The sequence below is a fragment of the Ischnura elegans genome, chromosome 6, assembly GCF_921293095.1.
Source record: "Ischnura elegans chromosome 6, ioIscEleg1.1, whole genome shotgun sequence".
Lineage (NCBI taxonomy): Eukaryota > Metazoa > Arthropoda > Insecta > Odonata > Coenagrionidae > Ischnura > Ischnura elegans.
In genome coordinates, this window is record NC_060251.1 from 50,631,613 (window position 1) to 50,652,757 (window position 21,145).

A 21,145-nucleotide genomic window follows, 5' to 3' on the forward strand; every position below is an offset into this window, starting at 1 on the left:
TTTATGAACGGGAGTTAACGATTATAGCTACATATAAAAAATTAGTCAGTTGTCCATTATAAAGATTTATGCCAATAGAAATTACCTTACCAATTAAATTAAAAGTTTTAGTAGGAAGTATAGTATGGTAAGCTGTGTGCTAATCATGCTGCTGGTGTTTTAAGTTTCTGAAATGAAGATATTCACACTTCTTGAGGAATTCAAAAAATAACCTGGAGTTCAATTTGTAAAATAATGTGCATATGTTTTTAAATTTATATTTTTATGTAAAAATTTGTACACATTACATAATTCGCTTATTATTTTGCAACAGGATTTTGGATGGAAAAGATGAATTGCCGAGGGTGTCTTCGGAAACTTCCTGGAGGAACTCCGCCATCGCCTGGGGTCGCCACCCTCGTCTGCCTGATTGGTGACTCAGCTCTTCCTCTTCACTACCTCCCACTGAATTTGTGATCTTCAATCTCTTTGGAGTCCGAGGCGAGGTGTTGGCATGACGTTCGTTCTTTCTCTCAAAGTAATGGGACCTGAAAAGAAACGGGTGAGTGAGTTATCCCATTAAAACAACCTTAACCTTTGGCAACATTTTGTTTTCGATTTGATAGGATGAATCCAGTTTAAACTGTCTTCATAACACTATTCACGTCGTTTTTTGGGAAATGAATCGTGTGCCTCTAAATTTATCGCACGGAATGCTGTTAAAATGAATCATGCAATTGGGTTATCTTCAGCGCTGTGAACGTTCTTAAGGCCATATCTTCGGATTGGAAAATCTGAAGTACTCTTATTATTGTAGGTCGGTTATTATGATAGCAAAAAACCAGTTTGAATAATAATTAATCAATGACAGAACACATACGTTGAATAGCGCGGTGTTTAAATACCAATTTAAAAATCTGCGGGTGGTATATTTTCATTCGATTCGACCTGTCGAGCCAAGTAAATACAATGAATTGAAAACTGATCACTTTAGTTTATTTTCTATTCTTGGAAACGATTTCTACACAAGCACAGAAAACTATTGTAAGTCAGGAAAACATACGGATTCCATGTAAGGCATGGAATAATGTTTTTCCGTCTATGAGGTGAATCTCTCACCTTTATGATTCACAAAAAAGATATTTCTACTATTTCACTAAGTGTTTGCGTACAATATTGAAGTGTATCTGTCTGTATTCAGCTATTCGACCCGTATGTTTGTTATGGAAGGGAAGAGCTCACCTCAACAGGTGTATGAATTTTCGCACATTCAAGTTAAGGGGGCCAGTACCTCTTTCTGAAACTGAAAGCACTCCTGTCTGGAAACGCTTCACGCGGGACTTTAGACAAGAAAATGCCGTCAAAACATTGTGAAAGACCTTAAAGCGACTGTAAATTCTAAAATGACTCTTCCTAATATATAAAATACTTTCGAATAGTCAAAAAGAGAATATATGCTTGTTCTTACGAGATGAGAAATCCAAAGCTATAAAAGGGTCTAAGTTTATGTGCTCCTTTCTGCGAGAGCGAGCGAGTCTTTCTATCATATAAAACATATCTATGCCTTGAATATTTATCGTCGAGAAGAAATTCCGCAATCGCGAACAGAGGGGTATTTTCCGTGGAGCGTTTTCCAACTTTACCCTTTCGTCGGCCTCAACGGAGCTGGTGGATCAATAAAGACGTTTTAGATGCTAATTAGGTTAGGTAGTGACGCTTTCTTGGCATCGAACGTTTGCTCGGAAAGCATAAGCTATGTACGGATTTCGTTCGAATTTGTTGAGGATTGATACGTCTCGGCTGTAGTCTTCTTTGAGGAACGATATCATGGGCGATCTCTACTTAAACGTTGCATTGATAAATTCTATTACTTCAAGGCAAGATTATTTTCGAAACACTTTTATTTTCGTGACTTGATTTTGACGCATTGCGTAGGAAATATGCGGTATTTGTTACAGTCGGCGGTTCCGCTGCGTAGATAGTGTAAGGGAAGGTTTTGTAAAATATTTTGTTCACTTTTTAAAATTATGATTTTTAATTAGATTTTCTAAATATAATATGAGATTCAAGAGAAAAATTCTTGCTAAATGGATTTTTAAGACGCGAAGTATATGAAGGAACTTGAGAATCAAAGCAAGCCATCTTAATCAAAATTTGAGACTTTGTAAGAATATAAAAAAAGCACACCGCACTGATTACTTTAGATTCAAAAGTTTTTAATTTGTTTTAGCATTGAATTGTAATTGTAACAATAAAAACATATTCCGAAAAAACATAATGGGCACAAAAGTTTGTGGAGGCGCCGGGCATCGATCCCGGTACCTCTCGCATGCTAAGCGAGCGCTCTACCATCTGAGCTACGCCCCCGGTAATAGTGAAGGGTAGTAGCTGAGGGTACAATTTTGTCCACCGACAGCAACAGCTGCCTTGCTGGCGTGCCTCCAACCCTCCTTCCAACTGCTCCAACCTGTGCGACTTGGCGGTTCGCACTCCTGATGATGCCAAGCCTTCGCTGTGTGCGTGCCAAGTACCACTCAAAGCTATGCGATCGGATTCCGTTTTTTTGTAGTGTATGCCATGTCGGCACGCTCTTTGATCATTGCAATTAAAGCTTGAATCACACGATCACTTTTTTCCATACCTTTGAAGGGATAGCTACAGCGATGGCGGAAAAATGACCGTTTCACGCGATCATTTTCCGCGATGGCTCAAGGGATGGAAATACCACCCTTTTTCCCATCGCTAAGCACGTCCCTTTTTCCATCGCTGAAACCACAGCTTTCACCGTATTTCAGCCAATCTAAACGCACGGCCGCTGACAGCGATTGTAGCGTCACGCTAGGCTTTTAAATGAATGACGGTTGTAAATTCGGAAAGTGGTGGAAAAAGCGATTGGAAAAGGGGCGGTGGGAATAAACGCGTGGTTCAGAAAATGATGGGTCGAGCGATCATTTAATAGGTCCCTGAAAAGCTATCGCTAAAGCTATCGTTAAGGCTATTTCTTAGAGGGATGGAAAAATGATAGTGTGATTCAGGCTGAAGCACAAACCGTGTTTCATCAAAGAGGATGGTTTATTAGGCGTGGCTCGCTCTAAACTGACCCGTTTGCTTTTTATAATTCACTAATTCTAGGAAATGGATGCCATTTACTCCTATTGGAGCGCTGCGGGTTTATTACGAGATTCTGATCTATATAACGCCCCACCCGGAGAGTTTTGCGTGTGAATGTGTCCAGAGACTTCATCCGGATTCGAACGAAGACCCTTTGGGTTCATAGCACAGCGCTTTTACCTTTAAAGCGATTCCCTCATACTTATTATTAGTGAAATATAGGGAGAATTTTTAAGGCTATTGACTACTATTATCTAAGGTTTATCTAAGATTTACATCGATTTTTTAAAATATTCCGGATTTTTACTTATTACCTCTATGTTGCCATCGAATTTCCATAACATACGCTGAAAGCATATTAATCTTCAGTCTATCTATGAACCCTATTTTCTTGCTCGCCCTTACTTGTTTAGCAAGTGTCCTTCCCAAGGATTCCAGTAATGTAATATTCGTGCTCCTTTCCAAACCATGGTTTTCAGCTGCCTCTACCGTATACCTCCTCTTCAATTCGCACCCTGTCTCCTCATTTGTCCAATTTTGGATATTAAAAAAATCTAGAGATACCTATATCGTACTGAATGACTGCAATAGTGTAAATATTTCGATTTTTAAAATGTTTTCATTGCTATAAGATGAATTGGCCTGGTAGTCAGTGGTGGAGAGTGGGTTCTTTGCGAGGGGGCATATGACTTTCTGTAACCTGAGAGTCAAAACGATTTGTGGCACACTGCTACCTGCCAGAAAGATGGCCATCGGGATAAGGATACTTGGTGGAAATGACACGAAAAATGTATCCTAAGATCCAAAACAGGAGTGTGTTTGGGACCAGGGGCCTTCACTTGTCGGATCCTCGTAACCCTCAAAGGGAAAGGAAAGAGCCCTTGTGTTCCTTATCTATTAGGCATCTTGTAGCTGTTTTTTTCTTCTGGAAGATTTCTCTTTTTTCATGAATTCAAAATATTCTTTACTTCGAATAAAAGCGGCGACCTTTTTTAGTCCCTGGTTTTCGTGAAGCGATAGTTTTGGAAATTATTTCTCCCTTCACTTCCAATTTATTGTGTTTTATGCTGAAAGATGTCCTTTTGTTGATTTATTGTTGGTTCCATCTTTTGTGCTCCCTGCATTCTCCGGATGCTATATGATATTTTACTTTCTTGCGTCTTATATATTTCTTATGGTAATTTCAAAAGGGTAGTAAAAGATATGTTTCATGCTGGGGTGAGTTTTATTCCTAGGAATTTTTGTTTGGGGAAAAAATAAGAGTTGAGCCTGTTTTTTACGAAATTTATGTCCAAAAGAATTTTTAGTGTTCCTTATCGCGATAATAGGTGTACGTTATCGGGTTCACTAACTTGGTCGCTTGATCAGAGGAATGCACATTAAAATGCTTTCAATAACTTTCCGAAACCAAGAAGTGTGTCGGTGATATTGTAATTTTAATGCTAATTTTATCCAGCATGCGGAGTTATGCCGAGGCGGTAGTCTCAGAGGAGTAATGAGGTTTTACAAATTATTTATCTAGCCTATACTTATGTTTGGACTCGGTTAGTTAAAACTCGTAACTAATTGTGATGGATTAACCCTTTCTAACACAGAGCTGCTTCTGGGAGAAATTAAATTTCAAGACTTCTCATTTTAAAAATTTCAAAATTTTCTGCTCAATCATAATTATTTTTACAGCTACATATTTCTCCATTAAACTTTACACCACAAAAGAAAACGTAATTTAATCTTTCCTGAATATAGCTGCAAATGAATACATTTTTGATGTTACTTAGAAGCAACATTGTGTTATGATAAAGAATTCGCGGCAGAATTTATTGGTCAATATTCATAGGGTCAGCTTCACTCAATGGAAATGGTAAATTGTTTCCCATATCATAGAGAAAGTTTCAACTTGAAGAATTGAGAGAAGGTATGCTTCAATATTCGTAAAAAAAGAGATAAAGTGCAAGATAAAAAATAAAAACAAGGAAGATAAGAAAGGCGATAACCACGCACTATTTTTTTGGCACTTGCCTGCAAGCCACGAGGATGGGAAATACATTATATTTCAGTAATTTAAAGCCTCAACTCGACCGTGATTCTTTATTAGTCCTTATTGAAAATCTATTTTAATATATTGACAATTGGTCACTATTGTAATTTATGTGTAAAGACCGGAGTATATGATGAACTGTGATTGTATTCTCGTGACTATGCTATGAGCCCAGGTGACCATGGGCTGAATTTTCCAGTTGAACGGAGAGGCTTATAATGGGATCCATGTAAGGTCCTTCACTTATATCACACACCACCGAAAACAGCACTGTTCGGCCTTTACATAGGGGTTGATAACATTTAACAATCAAGTAATCACAAAAATCCATGCCCTGGACAAGGGTAACTTACCCAGGTGGGACTCGAACCCGCGACCTCTGGGTTTGCAGGTGAGGACTTTACCCCGCCGCCACCGAGGCGGCCAGGCCAAGTTTAGTCATCATTATAGCGGCTTTCGTTTAAATGAAAATGATACAATGATATTGAGTTATCCGTTTGACAAGTAAATAAACGTTTCCCGTGGTGTAAGCTATTTAGTCGGAAAAGGAAAAAATAAATTTTATTTTAAGCATATTCATTCGTTTGCTAATTGTATTGAGAGTGAATATATCCATGCAACATCGATTCGATGACCTTAAGAATGTCAGTAACAGGAAAGGCTTATATTAATCCTAACCTCATTTACAGCGCTGCCGTATTATGGAGAACCTTGTAATTTTTCATATCACCATATTATTTAATTAATGTTATAATGTTGAATTATTTTATACTTTTAGAAATTGTCTGGAAGAATAGGATATGTGCCTGCTGTTTTTCGCGTCTTACGGAGAGCTTCGTGTTCATTTTGTGACGACAGTTGAGATTATGTAGTGGTACTTATCATTAGAAGGCTCTTCTTAGATTACTTTGGGTTTACATGGACGATTTCAGCCATGTTGGCTGATATTTTACACTATTTCAGTCTATGTAGTTGGATAATGCTTCCGTGTAATGTATTGCTAAAACAGCTGGAAACTAATTGTGATTTTAGGAAATTACTAGTGGTGGAGCCATATTTCATCAAAAATATATTATCTTCCGTGCCGCACTGAAAGACGTCTGTTCAAAACATTCTGAACCGGATAATTCACGAACTAAGGGTATCCAAAGTAACTTAAATTCGTCGTTTATTGAGATTATCATGGATAAGTCGAGTTGGCGAAACGAGATATCGCTTATCCATTCAGTTTAAAAAAATACTTCTGCGATCGTAATCATCGATAAATAATTTTATTTCTTAGCACTCAATACGTCTATGACTATGCCATAAAATACTTTACAAGTTTCTTGCAAATACATCCACAGTATTTAAGTAATCGATTCACATGTACAACTACGATCTTTTCTGCACTGCGCATCTAATGAAATTGCCTTTTGGACCGTTTTCTAACCTATGAGTTCATCATTTTTGACCCGCTAATGGTATCTTGATAGAAATTAAGCTCATATCGTTTAACATTTTTTTCCGGGTGCCAGCGCGCTGAAGTGCTAGAATCCAGCTGGAAAGAGAAAGGGATACACCGTTTCCCAATCCGAGGTTTGTCTGAGCGGTGGGAATCGTCATTTGAAATACAGCAATAAAACTTCGTATGACTACTAAAAAAAGTCCTTAGCTATGACATATGAAAAGGATATGTGCATATATTTATCAGTTTTTTTTCTAAAAATCCGTAAATTCAATACATCCGACTGGTAAGCAGATAAACAGCTGAAATTTAGTTTATATGCACATATAATGAGGTAAATATAAAAAAAAATATTTCTACATGCATTGAAAAAAGTATTTCGGCATGCATTGGAGAAATAAACGAGCTTTGGTCTGGTGTATTTTAAAACGGAATTAGCGGTCTTTGAGATATTATTCCCCGAACGTTATTGAATTTTACAGCGGATAGTATGTATATCAACTTGGAACTGCTGGAGGAGATACGGAGATGACAGAGGTGTTGACTGGAGCCAGTACTGAGCCGCTGTGAAAGATTTTAAGGAAAGCGGGGAAGTGGGTGGAAGAGAATAGGGTGAATAGAAAGGTTGAAAGCCGTTAGTTACTCTGTTTGCAAGAGCTCATATTAGAGCTGCAGGGAAACTGTGGACGGAGTAATTATCAAGATAAGCCATGTAAATCTACATTTGCGGGAAGAATACCTTTAAATAATAATGCATAAAATAATAAATTCGCTGCAATTTCATTTCTTTGCTGAGAAAAAAAAATGTTCTTCAAAATGTTATTAATAGCTTGTCTATACTATAGCTTATATGGCATGCGGTGCATTTATTTTTACGACTTCTTCTTACGGTCTTCATACTCTTTGAATAGTGAACTATAAGTGCAATTTTTGTCCAAATAATTTTTGTGTGAAGACACTCATTGTTTTCCAACGGAGCAACGTTAAGTATCGTACTTGATGGCTAATAAAAGGAGGAACACACATCATGGCTTTGTTCTATCTTAGCGCTGTACCCGAAGTTTTCCCCATCAAAGATAAGGTCTCCGAACAACATCCTTTCAGAGGAGACGCGGTGCGTGCGAGGGAGAGTGGAAGTAAAGGTAGAATGCTTGAGAGATCTCGTTCTCGCTGTGGGACAGGTGTCGCCCAAGGATCTTCGACCACGGGAGAACAAAAGAGGCGCGGCGGGGCGCAGGAACATGAAAGCACACGCAGGGCACGCGCTCACACGCGGGTGGCGTTTTTCTCTTCTTTTTTTTTCCTTCCCGGTATATCCCCCTCTTTATTTTCATGCCACGCTCGGGCTCCCCGCATCCTCCCGCAAGCCTCTTCAAAATGCTCTTCCCCCCTCGCACCGCAGGTAAGTAGCTGTTATTCCCTCTCTCCGACTCCCTTCAGGGTGCTCCATCGCGTAAATTATTATTTTCCCTAATGAGCTGGTGACGCGGCGCAGGAGTAGCCCCGGTTTTTATTTTTCGAAAGCATCTTGTTATTTGTTGTTACTGATTATTCGTTTGCATAACTTTTTATTGATACATCACTCTCACTGAGTGATTCGATCAGTATGTTAGTTTTATATTGGTGAGGGCAGAGCTCACCTGAGGCTTGGCTTTAGAAATACTAAGAATAGAAAATGACATTTATTTTTCTGAAACAAGTGTGCCCCTACAGTCAACAAATAGTACATACGATAGAAATATTTAAATAATGCATCAATAACACAGAATCCGACATTATATTTACCAAAATATTTAAAGGAATGCAAATTTATGAATGCACATTAAAAAAACCGATTTTTTTGCTGTGTAGCACATTATTTCTTGCACTAACGTAATCCATACGCGTAATTCAGGGTATGGGGGCGACTTTCTTTCCCTGAACCACCTCCAATTCCGAGAATTTTTGGGTGGCGCGTCCGAAGGCTTCGCCCGGGGTTTGAACAATGAGAAATTCCTCTGTCCCTCCGTTCCTCTGAGCCTCCACGCTTCCACTTGGGATTCACACAGCATGATGACTACTTTCGTGAACCCATGGGCCGCTTTCGTGTACCCATGATAAAAAAATTGCATCGTCAATAACACAGGCCAACAAAAAAATTTTGTTTGAAAATTTTTTTATTTTAACAGCTGATCTTTATAGATTTTTATGTGCCGAATCCAAACCTGGCCTTAGTTTTTTTGTATCACCAATAGTTTCCAAGCAATATGTATTTAATATTTAGTCTAATACCCCTATACGGAATACAGGGAAATCAATGAAACACTGTGTTACATCATAAAATTGTTTGTATTTACTGTTCACTACATCGTGATAAAATTGTTTGTATTTACTACAACGTGATAATACAGGGTTCACTTGTCAACTGGAATTGGTCTACATTTTCTTTCCCTTTTTTCCTTGAAGCTTCTTGTGTAGCTTTTTCTGCGATGAATCGCTTGCTGAACTTCTCCGTGAAGTACTAACAGTAACCCCCATTATCTTCGTTCATTAGACCTACTTTACAAATTTTATTATAACTATAAGAAAGCTGTTAAATTCTAAAATTATTGCTTGATTTCATAAATTTAACTGTAAAATGTGTATAAATGGTGGCTGATACAACTTTAAAACCATCATATTTAGATTCAGCAACTTCAAAAACATAGGAATAAGGCATTTTCAGAATTTTTTTTTTCATTGTTGGCCTGTGTAATGAATGATTTGGGAAGAATGTGCGGTTTGATCTATAAGCATGGAGGCTTTCGACATGAGTTCGATTATAGATAAATCCTGAATAGTATTTGGGTGATGTGTTAAAGAATATTCTGGTGTAAACTTTAGCAAATATCTAGTTTTTCTTCCCTTTTCCATCGTAAAAGATATTTACCTGCTCAAATGTGTTCGACTTTATTTCATCTGATGTGCCCACTAACTTAGAGTAAAATGGTATGTATTCAGAGACAACATTAATTTTTTCGTTCGTTGTATTGAAATCTTAAGTTTTTCATGTTAACAAGTGCATTTGATGTGGCTAAGTTGCTAAATCAAATTTATTGTATTCAAGATAGTGTCAGTTAATGGTGGTGTTGAGTCTCCTTTATGAGAAATATCTGTGGTACAACGTCATTATAAAATATATAATCGATCTGGTAATTAGAAGGACCGCTAAATGCGTTTGGTGGAAAGAGACTATGGAAAGATGATGGAATTCGTGATAACCCGTATAATGTAATAGTATTGTAATGTAAAAGTATCTACTTAGTGGCACAGAGGTAATATTGTGAGGTACTATTTAGAGCAAATTGGTTACGTAGTAATTGATAACAGCTTTAGTTTGAGGGTAGTGTAATACGAAACGTTTTGATGTTAATCCCACTTAATTCCAAAGCACTGCATGTAACAAGTGGCTCTGTACTCTGTCAAGCGCATAGGTGCAAAGTTATCCATTCTGAATGTCACTCTTTGTGCAGTTAATTTCGGTCAAATATCTACAGTCTCAAAAATGCTGTCGGCCATAGTGATTGCGCAGTGAAAGGAGAAGCATATCAGTTTGTCGTGTTTTTTGTTAATTTAATGACAGGGTGGGAGTTGTAGATGAAAATCCAAGTGTTTTCACTCGTATTTGTAATCGATTTGCCCAGGAAACACATCGAATATTGATTCCACTGGGCTATCATGCTTCCCTTTGCGTAATTATTAGGGCGAGTGTTGTGCAAATAAAGATTGCCTCGTTCTCCCTCTGTTTAAAATCAAACGCGTTACGTTCGCAGCATTAGAATTATCGTTACACGCTGCTCCCACTTCAACCCACTTAAAGGGCAGTAACAGACTATGACCGTCCACGGTAGCCAAAAAGCCTTGTCCCTCCTTATGGTCCACTGGGGGTAAGAGGAGGAAGTCAGTATTGTTCACACCTACCGGCCAGCCTTTTAAGTTCCGCTGGACTTTCACCTTATCCTCGTGTCCTTTCTCTCCTTGCGGCCTTCATTATCCGCACTTCTTCTCAAGCCCTTATGCGCTATTCAGTGTTAAATCCGCGCAGCTGTCCACTAACTCACCGTCGTCTTAGGATCCTGTTAATGGAATAGGCTAAAAGACGAGTGTGCTGGTACTGCTGGCACGCCAACTTTCGTGGCTTCTGTGTAGGAAAGGGACTACACTGTCCCGCATTTTTATACCTCCAAATCACTCCACTTCCCTCTTCGGGATAGCTTTTCGTGCTTGACCACCCCCTTTCATTTTTTCTCCAGCCTTCTCTACTCTCTTCCTTCTCTTTTTGCATCTGCCTCTTCATTGCTTTAAAAATTGTTACAAGGAACCCTGACTCCAGTGGTAATTTCTCAGCCTGAAAATTTGGGATATCAAATTCCCTCTCAATTCCAGTAATATTCTGGATAATCTTTATAGTCACAGGCTCAAATTTGTGGAAGTTCATTTCAATTATTAAAAACGAACAAACTTTGTATTAATCCACCAATTTATTTTCGTCATCCCCATGTACCATAGGTACACGAGGATGACGCCGCTGCGTCTAAACTAGTCATACCACGAAAATTAATTGGCGGATTAATACGAAGTTTGTTCGTTTTTATTTATTAATATTCTGGACTTACTTAACGTCTAATGCAGAGATCATGTCCAAATAGGTACTCTTGCCTTTCGGTTGGAGCGTACGATTGTGGGCATCATAGTTTTTTTCTGAAGTTAAATTCCAGGGAGTGTGGCGTGTAAGGGGTAATGGCTATCGGATTTGGCGTTTGGCGACTGTCCGAAGGGTTCTGGGTTCAAATCCGGGCTGATGCCGTGGACTCATGCTACAAAAATCCAGGCACTGTGATATGGACCAATGTACCCTCTCCTATCTACACCAAACTTCACTTTAAATCAGTGAATATGTGTCCAACCCATTCTGATACCTATTTCCCAAAGGAGACCGATTTTCTCGAAAACCGATGGCGGCGACACAAACTTATAAGGCGTCGGGATTCTTTTTCCACCATAGGTAGTGCTTGCTGAAGATGTTATTGAGTTATTTAATGGTGTATGCTTTAGGGATGTGCTTTGTTTGGGTCCTCAACTAATGGTATATCGAAACGAAATAGTTTACAGAACCAATGATAACTTGAGGTAATCATCGGTAGTAGACTCATGTCTTTCTGCTTTGCCACGGGGTTTGCGAGCGAAATACGAGCGAAACAGTTGTCTCGGGGAGATGGGCGAGCGCAGAGAAACACGGAGGACATGAATTCACTTCGTTGCTGAAACCTATAGGCACGGATAGGTCATTTTTAGACATATTGCAATATATGCATTCATTTCATTGGCGTAATAATTCCGTATTGGATGTCGTGCTATAATTGTTGCGACTTTGAACTCATGGAAATAAAATCAAATTTATAGGTAGGTTGTAATTGCTAAATGCAGAACCTCTGTGATACTAGCTATAAAAAAGACAGCATAAACAGGTGTGTAAAGATTTCGCTTAAAATATCTTGCTAGCAGGTTGTTAAAATTGTAAACATTTTTCCACTGCACCTGCTGAGTGGCTTTGGCTGGCAGAAGGAACGAAAATGCGATTATTTCACCTATTCTTGGACAAGATACTCTCAATCCAATAGATCTTTGACGTAATTGAGTTTGTTTCCTTTCGTAATTCTCGCAACCGCACCCACAGTTGTAAATTATTATTCTCATTCGGAGCCGAGCGTGACATATTTTGTCGTGACTTTTTATAATGTAATATAAGCGAGATAAAAATTTTTCTCGATCTGAATTAGTTACGAGATTGAAAAATCACTGCTTAGATACTTGCCAAGAACTTGGAAAAGACAGAAGAGAAATTTATGACCAAAATGCAAAGTCTTTTCCTTATCCTACAGGAAAGCCGTTTGCCAATTCATACTATTTGATTTACCTTCTTCGTTGCCTTAATAGAGACGCATTTTCAGTTTCCTATGCACTGTTTACCTCGGATGTTTTTGTTTTATTAGAAACAGCTCTTTATGTTCCAAATAAAATTATTACTATTTTTCCTTTCTAATGCACATTTATTTATGCGAAATAATATATTTTTGTCTTTATTCAAATGTCTTCTGCAACTGAAGCTTTGACTGATTTATTAATATTTTTTTGTTATCTTATGTAATTGTATAATATTTCTTCTCAGTATTCACGTAATGATGCCGAAGAATTGATTGATGGATCGAAGTTATGGCTCCATAAAGAATTTGTCATGTGCTTTCCCTGGTCTTTAGAATATATTTTGTTGGCCTAATGTTTTGCCAAAAATACCCAATCTCTACCAGATTTGGCTTTGATTTACTTGGATGATATTTTGTGATTACATTGATAATAATAAGCGCCTTTTCATTAAATATCGTCCAAGATAAATAGAATTTCTGTTACTAGTTGTTCTTTGATCTCTTCCGAAGGAAACTCGATGCCGCTTTGTAAGATGGAAAATCTTTCGAACTCTCAGTTTTCATGGAGTCTGTTATTTTACGCATGGAGTCTGTTATTTTACGTTGTATTGATATTTTTTGCACGTTGGGTTGGTGAATATAAAAATATTTTTTGTTGGTATTTTCAGTTGACATCTTATGTTATTAGCTACCAAAATCCATCGTACTTTAGGTTCTTTGAATGTATGATCTGTTGATTACCCACAGAACTTCGTATTGCATTTCATTTTATTTGGACTATATTTTTCGTACTGGATAGTTTAACCGTAGAGGAAATTTATGCTGCAAACCCACCTTTGGCCTTATGAGCAAGCGGCATTGTTAATTCAGACTAGAGGTCCAGATTTGAGTGTTTGTTGGCGTTTGGATTATCATCTGGTCTCTCTAAAACAAAGGATCTTGTATTTATGGTCAATCGATGCGCGAATTAAACTCCTGTAGACCAGGTTTCGAACTATGGGTCATGGGATACTCGGAAACGGCGCCAATCATTGTGCCAAGATCAAGTTCCTTAGCTTCGTTTTAATGCTAAGATTGCTCGTAATGCTAGATTTCGCGCCATTAAAAGCCATTTAGGGTGTCAACTTATGGGAGAAAAGGCTCCTAGGGACACGCAACTGACTCCGAGCCTTGTGTGAACGATAGAGACTCGCTTATCTATAAATATGATTTTTGTAAACCTATTGTGTGAACGGAGGATATAGACACATTGATTGCCGAAAAAGAATACCTTAAGTTTCTGAAGTGCGAAGATTTTGCTGAAAACAGTTTTTTTAATTCGCGTAATTTTTTACTTCTATGCCGCTAGTTGGTGAATCATTCAATTAGGACATGAATGCCGCAATATTTATGTATTTTGGTGCCCCATAACTAATCTGCCTATCACCGCCTGGTAATTGCGATCTTTATTTCCTTTTATACAGACTGTCCCAAGGGTCGTGTGTCATTTTTGACCTGTAATTTTAGTAACTTTGCATGGAGCAATATTCATGAAAATTGTCACACTTATGGGGAAAGGTCCTAAGTTTTGTTGAGTGCAAGCAAAATTTTACAATTTTGACCTTTTGACCTCACAATGTGGGTCCAAACCAAAAATTTGAATTTGCCTTATGGGGTTTCAATGTTAAAAAAATCGAGATAGACAACGAGCGACGTTTGACTCTATGACCTTTGACCCCAATTGTGACCTTCGGAGGTCAAAAAAATCAACAATACGGATCTACGAACAGCCTAACCGACTTTGGCACCCTTCAAAACCTATGGTTTGACCCCTTGGTTTTTATGATTGCCCGACTTTTAACTCTATGACCTTTGATCCCCGTGGTGACCCTCGGAGGTTAATTAGTGAATAATACGGGTGTTTGGACAATACCAATGACTTGGGCACCCTACAAAACCCATGGATCGACACCTTTGTTGGTATGCTATTCCTTTTGCCACCCTTATGACATTGACGGTGACCTTACTGGGTCAACGGTTGAATATTCGTAAATAAAAGTGTTATTTTCGGGTTTCTCGTGTCCGAAAACCTATGAATTGACATATTGGTCAATGAAATTCACACTTTTGTCTATCTCGATTTTTTTAACATTGAAACCCCATAAGGCAAATTCAAATTTTTGGTTTGGACCCACATTGTGAGGTCAAAAGGTCAAAATTGTAAAATTTTGCTTGCACTCAACAAAACTTAGGACCTTTCCCCATAAGTGTGACAATTTTCATGAATATTGCTCCATGCAAAATTACTAAAATTACAGGTCAAAAATGACACACGACCCTTGGGACAGTCTGTACATGTCTATCCAATATCTGTTTGTAGCGAGATTCCTCTATCACTGGCTTCTCAAATACTGCCAATGTAGCAAATATCGTCCACATGTTAAATGCAAGATTAGGATCATGATTTTAAGTCTAGACAACACCTTATTTTATACATTAAAAATTACATTTATATTAACATCTACATCTACATAATACCCTGCGAGCCACCTCTAGGGTGTTTGGCAGGGGGTGATCAATCACCAGCATGTATTTGGACTCCCACATGCACACCACACCGTCCAAAAAACGTCCCGTATAATAACAAACTATTCTACTATATGCTGTTAGAAATAGAATATTGAATAGAAATTAAGAAACATGCATTAAGTTTTACATAGGTTAGTAGGCTACACTACAAGTCATGCAATCTATTTACGAGTTCTATTGCTGCCGTTATAATCTCTTATTGATCGTGGAAAAAATGACATTCGGAATCTGTCTGTTCTACAATCTATCTCTCTTATTTTATTTATATGATCTGATCTTCCGTAGTACGTTGGCGTCCGTAAGATATGGTTAACTTCGTCAGAAAAGACACTGCTCTTGAATTTATCTAAAAGGTTTAGTCTATTTTTCAATCTACGGTCCGACAGAGATTCCCATCCGAGTTTATCTAAGAGGTCAGTTACACTAACAAGACTATCGTAACGACCTTTCACATACCTGGCAGCTCTTCTTTGCACGCGTTCTAACTCGGTTATTAAGCCTTTTTCATGAGGGTCCCAAACACTGGCAGCGTATTCCAAATGTGGTCTAACGTAGGAAAAGTAGCTAATTTCTCTCACTTTGTCGTCGCACTTTCCTAATATTCTTTTAACAAAACCCATTTTACGATTAGCTTGACCGGTTATTTCTCGAATATGTTTATTCCACGATAGATCATTATTGAGTCTAACCCCTTAACATTTGACTTTTTAAATCAGAGTTTAGACGATGATGTTATTTCTTTTTTTCATGTTCTCCATCTACATAATACCCTACATTTCGTCGGAATAGGAGGGTGACAAGAAAAATCATTGCCAAAAAAACATATTTAGTAGTAAGAAATTGAGGTGTGCGTTGTGAGTGATCTGACTACAGTACAGCATTTATTGAATTCCTTAACTGTTCTAGGGAAAAACGAATTCCAGTACCTATCCGTTCGGCTAAGTATCTCTCTCTCTCTTTCGTGTTTGATTTACTTATTTTTCTTATTACTTGTTTCTTCCTGTTTCATTGAACCGCGCTCTTTTCAGTTCTCTGCGATCTTTAGTGTTTCTTTTTCCATTTTCTCATGGGCGTTCACCATTATCACCGCCTCATCTCCACCTCCTGGTATTTCTCCATCCCTCTTCTCTGTTCCTCGCTGCTTCTTTCACGTGAATAAGTGGGGAATCAAGATAAGGATCTTCCCCTCACGGTCCTTTTTTCGGGAATAGTGCCTCTTCAGGAACATCCTCTTACTTCCGCCTAAACCCCCTTTCCGTCGCCAGGGTTCGTGGATGTGATTCTCTTTGGGGGGTCCGAAAATGACCTCACTCCGAAACACGTAATGTACAGGCCTTAAAGGAATCAGGGAACAAATGGGCATGGGTCTCCCTTTTAGGGCTCTTACGGTGGAACGGTTGGGGAGAGGCTATATGGCATATATTGCTAACTTTAACTACAACACTGTTTGGGAGAATTTAAAATAAATCTCTCTAATTGCTTAGAAATTATAAGCAGTCTTGCAATTTAGAAATAAAGAAATTATAAGCAGTCTCAGAAAAACTTCGGGGCCATTATTAAATGATTGTTCGCGGTCACATTACCATTTTTCTTTTCCAAAACTTATCTTTTTTCTACCCTTCATCATCATTGGTCAACAACCCTAAGATTGGTTTGACGCAGCTCTCCACTCAATCCTCCTATCGACTAATCTTTTCACACCTACGTATTCCTTCTCTTTCATGTCCTTCTTCACCTGTTCTATATATTCTATTCGAGGTCTTTCGTTCTTGCCAGCTAATTGCCCCTCGGCGATTGTCTTCATCGGGCCATCATGTCTCTCTGGGGAGACAAGGGCAATAAGGTTGTTCGGTCTTCTTATTAAGGTTTTCATGAGGTTTCTCTTCTCTCCTACTCTTCTTAGGACTTCCATTTTACTTACAAGGCCGATCCAGTTAATCCTCATCATTTACAAGTGGTACCACATTTCGAAAGCTTCTACCTTTGATTTCTCCGCTGCTGCCATCGTCCATGCCTCACTTCCGTAGGGAAGTATGCTCTATACGCAAGTTCCGATAAATCGTTTTCTTACTTCTATCATCGCTTAATATCGCTACTTGGTTTTTGTGAAGTGTGAATGAATCTTCTCTTATTACAAATAACTCCGATTTTTTTCAGAATTCCAAGCTTTGTGTTCCAATCCACGTTGTCGAATGCCTTCTTTAATTGTAAGTCAACAAACGCAGAGAACTTGGGCTAATTATTTTCCATTCTCTTCTATATGAGAAGCCTAAGGGCTAACATTGCTTCTCTTATGCCTTTGCTTTCTCTGAATCTGATTTGGTCATTGACCAGGTACTCTTTTGTTCTTCATACTACTCTTCTATTGAATATCCATGTCAGTATCTTCTGTTAGTATCCCTGTGTGGTGAGGGCTGGGCCCTAAAATATTCACAGTTCTCTGCTCTTTTTCTTTTGGGAACTGGGATTATAATGTTCCTCTCGAAGCCCTTCGGCATTTCACTGTTGATACATTTCACTTATGATTTTGTGCAGCTGGTTCAACGTTTATCTCCCTCATGATGAAATTAGCTCTGCTGGAATACCGTCAATTCCAAAAGTTTTATTCTTCCGCAAGTTTCTCACTGCCGCATCAAATTAAACGCTGTCTACTGTCAACCTATTTACTTTCAACATTGAAAGCGCCGTTGTGTGCCGAAACCTGGGTTGCTTGAAATAAATAAGGCTGGAAATAGAGAAGTACTTTCATTATGCTAAATATCAAGGGTTTCCTCCGAATTACGCCGGAACCTGGTTCTTTTATCCAGGGTGTACTTCCCTAGCGTAATCTTTGCCACGCTATACGACTGCTAATTTTTTAATCATTCGCAAAAAATGTGGCTATGTTTGCAATAGTCTTTATTCGCGCATACAATGCATAAATGCTGTTTAACTCGTGTTAGATTTTGTTGCCAAACTGTTCTACCGGAAATTAATAAAACATACCTGATCTTAGGAGGCGTAACTGTCTTTCCAGGAAAGCGTGATGTGCGAGTATGTAAAGATTTATGTTCTCATATTCATTTGTGATAATGGGCATAGTCAATTATTCGCCTTTCGTAAATGGCTCTAATTTGTGATTCTTTGTTTACTCCAAATTATTGATTGATGCTATCTATTTTTGATCGGCACTCCTCTGCTTTTCTATCAAAGAATAATGTCTGAAATGATTTATTTCCATAGGTAGTGTTCTAGCCTCAACAAAATGCCTTCTTAAGGCCGAGTTTTGAAATACTCTCCAGTTGTAGGTGCCACGTTGTCTTTATAAAGTTTTATGGTATTGTGTTTACGGTTTTCCTTGACGGTAGCATAATAAACATGCTATATGATAATCTGCTTCTAAGCTATCGTTCAATTTATTTCTGTCGCTAGTGAATTCCTTCGTTGACATTTATGGAATCCGATTAAATGTGCGGTTTGCGCTGAGTAATTCACCTTGCCATTCTATTGCCTCCTCTTGCGTACCAACCTTTAAATGATTTGCTAGTTAAACTTCATGTCGGAAAAGGGAAACCGGTTCCTCTTCGGAATTAAACTGAGCGGATCGCGTGGAGGCAAATGAATGAATGAACTATTCCAAGTTTTAATTGGTTGTCAAGAACCAAAATATTCTCTCTACCACTCGACGAAAATATTCATTTCCGCGACTGTGTGGTCAGTTGTTTGCGATCGTCTCCGACCGTGGAGGTCATTTTACGCGTTTCCCGTCATCCGGCAATCATTTTTCCGCAACTGAAAATTATAGTCCTTTCAATCCGCCCCACGGTTTTCGAGGCTGGAAATCGTCCCGCGGACAATTACTCCCTTGGAAGTCCTTTGCGTCTCCACGGCGATCATAATGGGACCTAATTGGGCAGATATTCTTCGGAGGGCGATCAAACAGATTGGGTCGTAATTCGCCGCTTCCCCCATTCCACCTCATTATAGGGATCCACGTTGATTTTTCATTGGCTACCGCCCTTCGCGTCGGAGACGGCGGGGTTATAAGGCTCGCCCGCCATCTTTCATGCCCGAGTCCCGAGCTCAGAGGTTATATCCTAGGGACTTGGCAACGCCGCGGGTGGCCTGAATCCCAGGGAGCGGGCGGTGGGGGGGAACGGTGGTGGGAAGGGATGAGAGGTAGTGGTGGGGGAAAGCGCCACCCACGTCCCTACCGAAAACCCTTGTGTGCAGGAGCAAGTATTGGGTTTTGTACACGAACTGAAATCTTGGTAGAGACTGCCAATCTCAGTTTGATAGGCGCTATGGCGTCTTGTTTCGGCACTTTTTTCTTGATGCGAATGAGGAAATGCAATATTTATTGTTCTTTATCCTTAGAGCAAAGTAAAAGTAGGTGGGGAAAAACTTGAGCAGGTGGAGCAATTAAACTTTTTGGGCTGCTCGTTAGAGGAAAACGGATGCAGTAGAAAGGACATCAGGAATAGAATTGCGTAAGCAAAGGAGGCGTCATGAACAGGAGGTAGCTTATGAGAGTATCATTATTTAAGGGTTCAGAACGAATAAGTGCTGGACATGGTGGGTGAGGACAGGCAGCTTTTAGATGTAATACAGAGGAGTCAGCAGGTATGGATGAAGGGAGTACGTAACGGGGAGGGAATTTAAAAAAGTGTTAGGTGGTAGAATTATGGATTAACGAGGGAGAGGAAGGAAGAGAATTGGATTTTTAGGTAGAATGAAAGGGAGTAATCCGTGTTGTAAATTGAGGAGGAAAGTACACGATGGAAGAGTAGGCTGCCAGATTCTTAAGTGCTCCATGGAAACCTATCTCAATCGGTAGTATACTTTAATAATGATATTCTTAAAGGTATTCCACCGGTATCGTTGTTACAGATGGATCTTTTTGCTTGTCTCTCGCCCAAATTGAATTTCTCAGTAAGACCTATTACCAGGTTCATTGAATTCCTGAATCCCTGAGGACGATGGACGAGTTGCACATCGAAGCGTCGGAAGGAGATATGGAGGACCTTAAGCGGTTTGAGACCCGAGAAATATTCACTGCCCTTGTTCGCCGGGAGAAAAACAAGACATTACAAGACGTATTACGTTTGATCATTTCAAAATCCTAATCTCTTCCTCCCCCTCTTACCGAACATTCATTGTCTTTTCTCTTACTCAGTTTTTAATGACACCACTTCCTTAAGTACACGCTCCATCCAAGCTTTCTGTATCCTCCGTATCTCCTCTAGAAGTTTCCTCTCCTCGCCTACCATGCCCACATCTCGAACGTGTCCAATCTTATTTCGTCCTCTTTCCTCAGCGTCCTCATTTCGCATCTTAAAATAGCCTCTTAAATTTGAATTACCACATAAAATGCAGTCGGCGGTAATTTTGCGGGTGTGGTGTTTTTTTTTTTTGTTGAGAAAATGTCTCTCCTCAAAAATAACACTTTCTCGGCGTCTTTATAACAGCAAGGAGTCAGTGCGTGACGTCACCAGGTCACCACACGCTATATCTTGATCTTTTTACCTTAATAATGACCGGAAAAACGTACTCACCTCTATCGTGATTTTTTCTGTGATTATTATCGTCGGTCGATATACTTTACTCAATCTTGCGGAATTCGGGAATAAAGCAAAGAAAATTCAGTAAGTTTTTCTGCACGAGAGATCATATTTTTGGGTAAAGAGAATTCATAAATGGTAAATACTGACCGCGGAATCGAAGTTTTCAGACGCCACGAGGTTTTACTTCAGAGGCCCAGTTAACAAGTCACATGCTTTTTTAACCCTGTGTTCTCAGAAGGGATTGGATACCGGGAAAGATTAAGAAATTGGGGGTATCGCTCGAGAGAATAGGATCGGTGGGTTCGGAAGTGGGTACCTGGAGTCATCATTGAGTTGGTGTAGGCTACGGCCTCTGAGGCCTGCAATACTGTGTTGCGAGAGAAACCTTTCCCATTTCCTACATTTTGTCCCTGACCTTCCCTTGCCGTTTATGCCATCCACTTGACGATCCGCGATTGCCTTTCTCAGTTCGACATGGTGTGGCCGATAATTAAGGTTATCAAAAACGTACAATTTG

At 39.1% G+C, this 21,145-nt stretch overlaps 1 long non-coding RNA gene and 1 other non-coding gene across 2 annotated transcripts in view; both read right to left on the minus strand.

Annotated features, from left to right (window-relative positions):
* Positions 1-241: 241 nt before the first annotated feature.
* LOC124160349 overlaps positions 242-21,145 on the minus strand; it is a 58,474-nt gene continuing 37,570 nt past the window's right edge. Inside the window, exon 2 of the long non-coding RNA XR_006865143.1 lies at positions 242-527. This is a non-coding gene — a long non-coding RNA (uncharacterized LOC124160349). The remainder of the gene's footprint in view (positions 528-21,145) is intronic.
* Trnaa-agc lies at positions 2,274-2,346 on the minus strand. The gene has a single exon. It is a non-coding gene; the product is annotated as a tRNA-Ala (tRNA).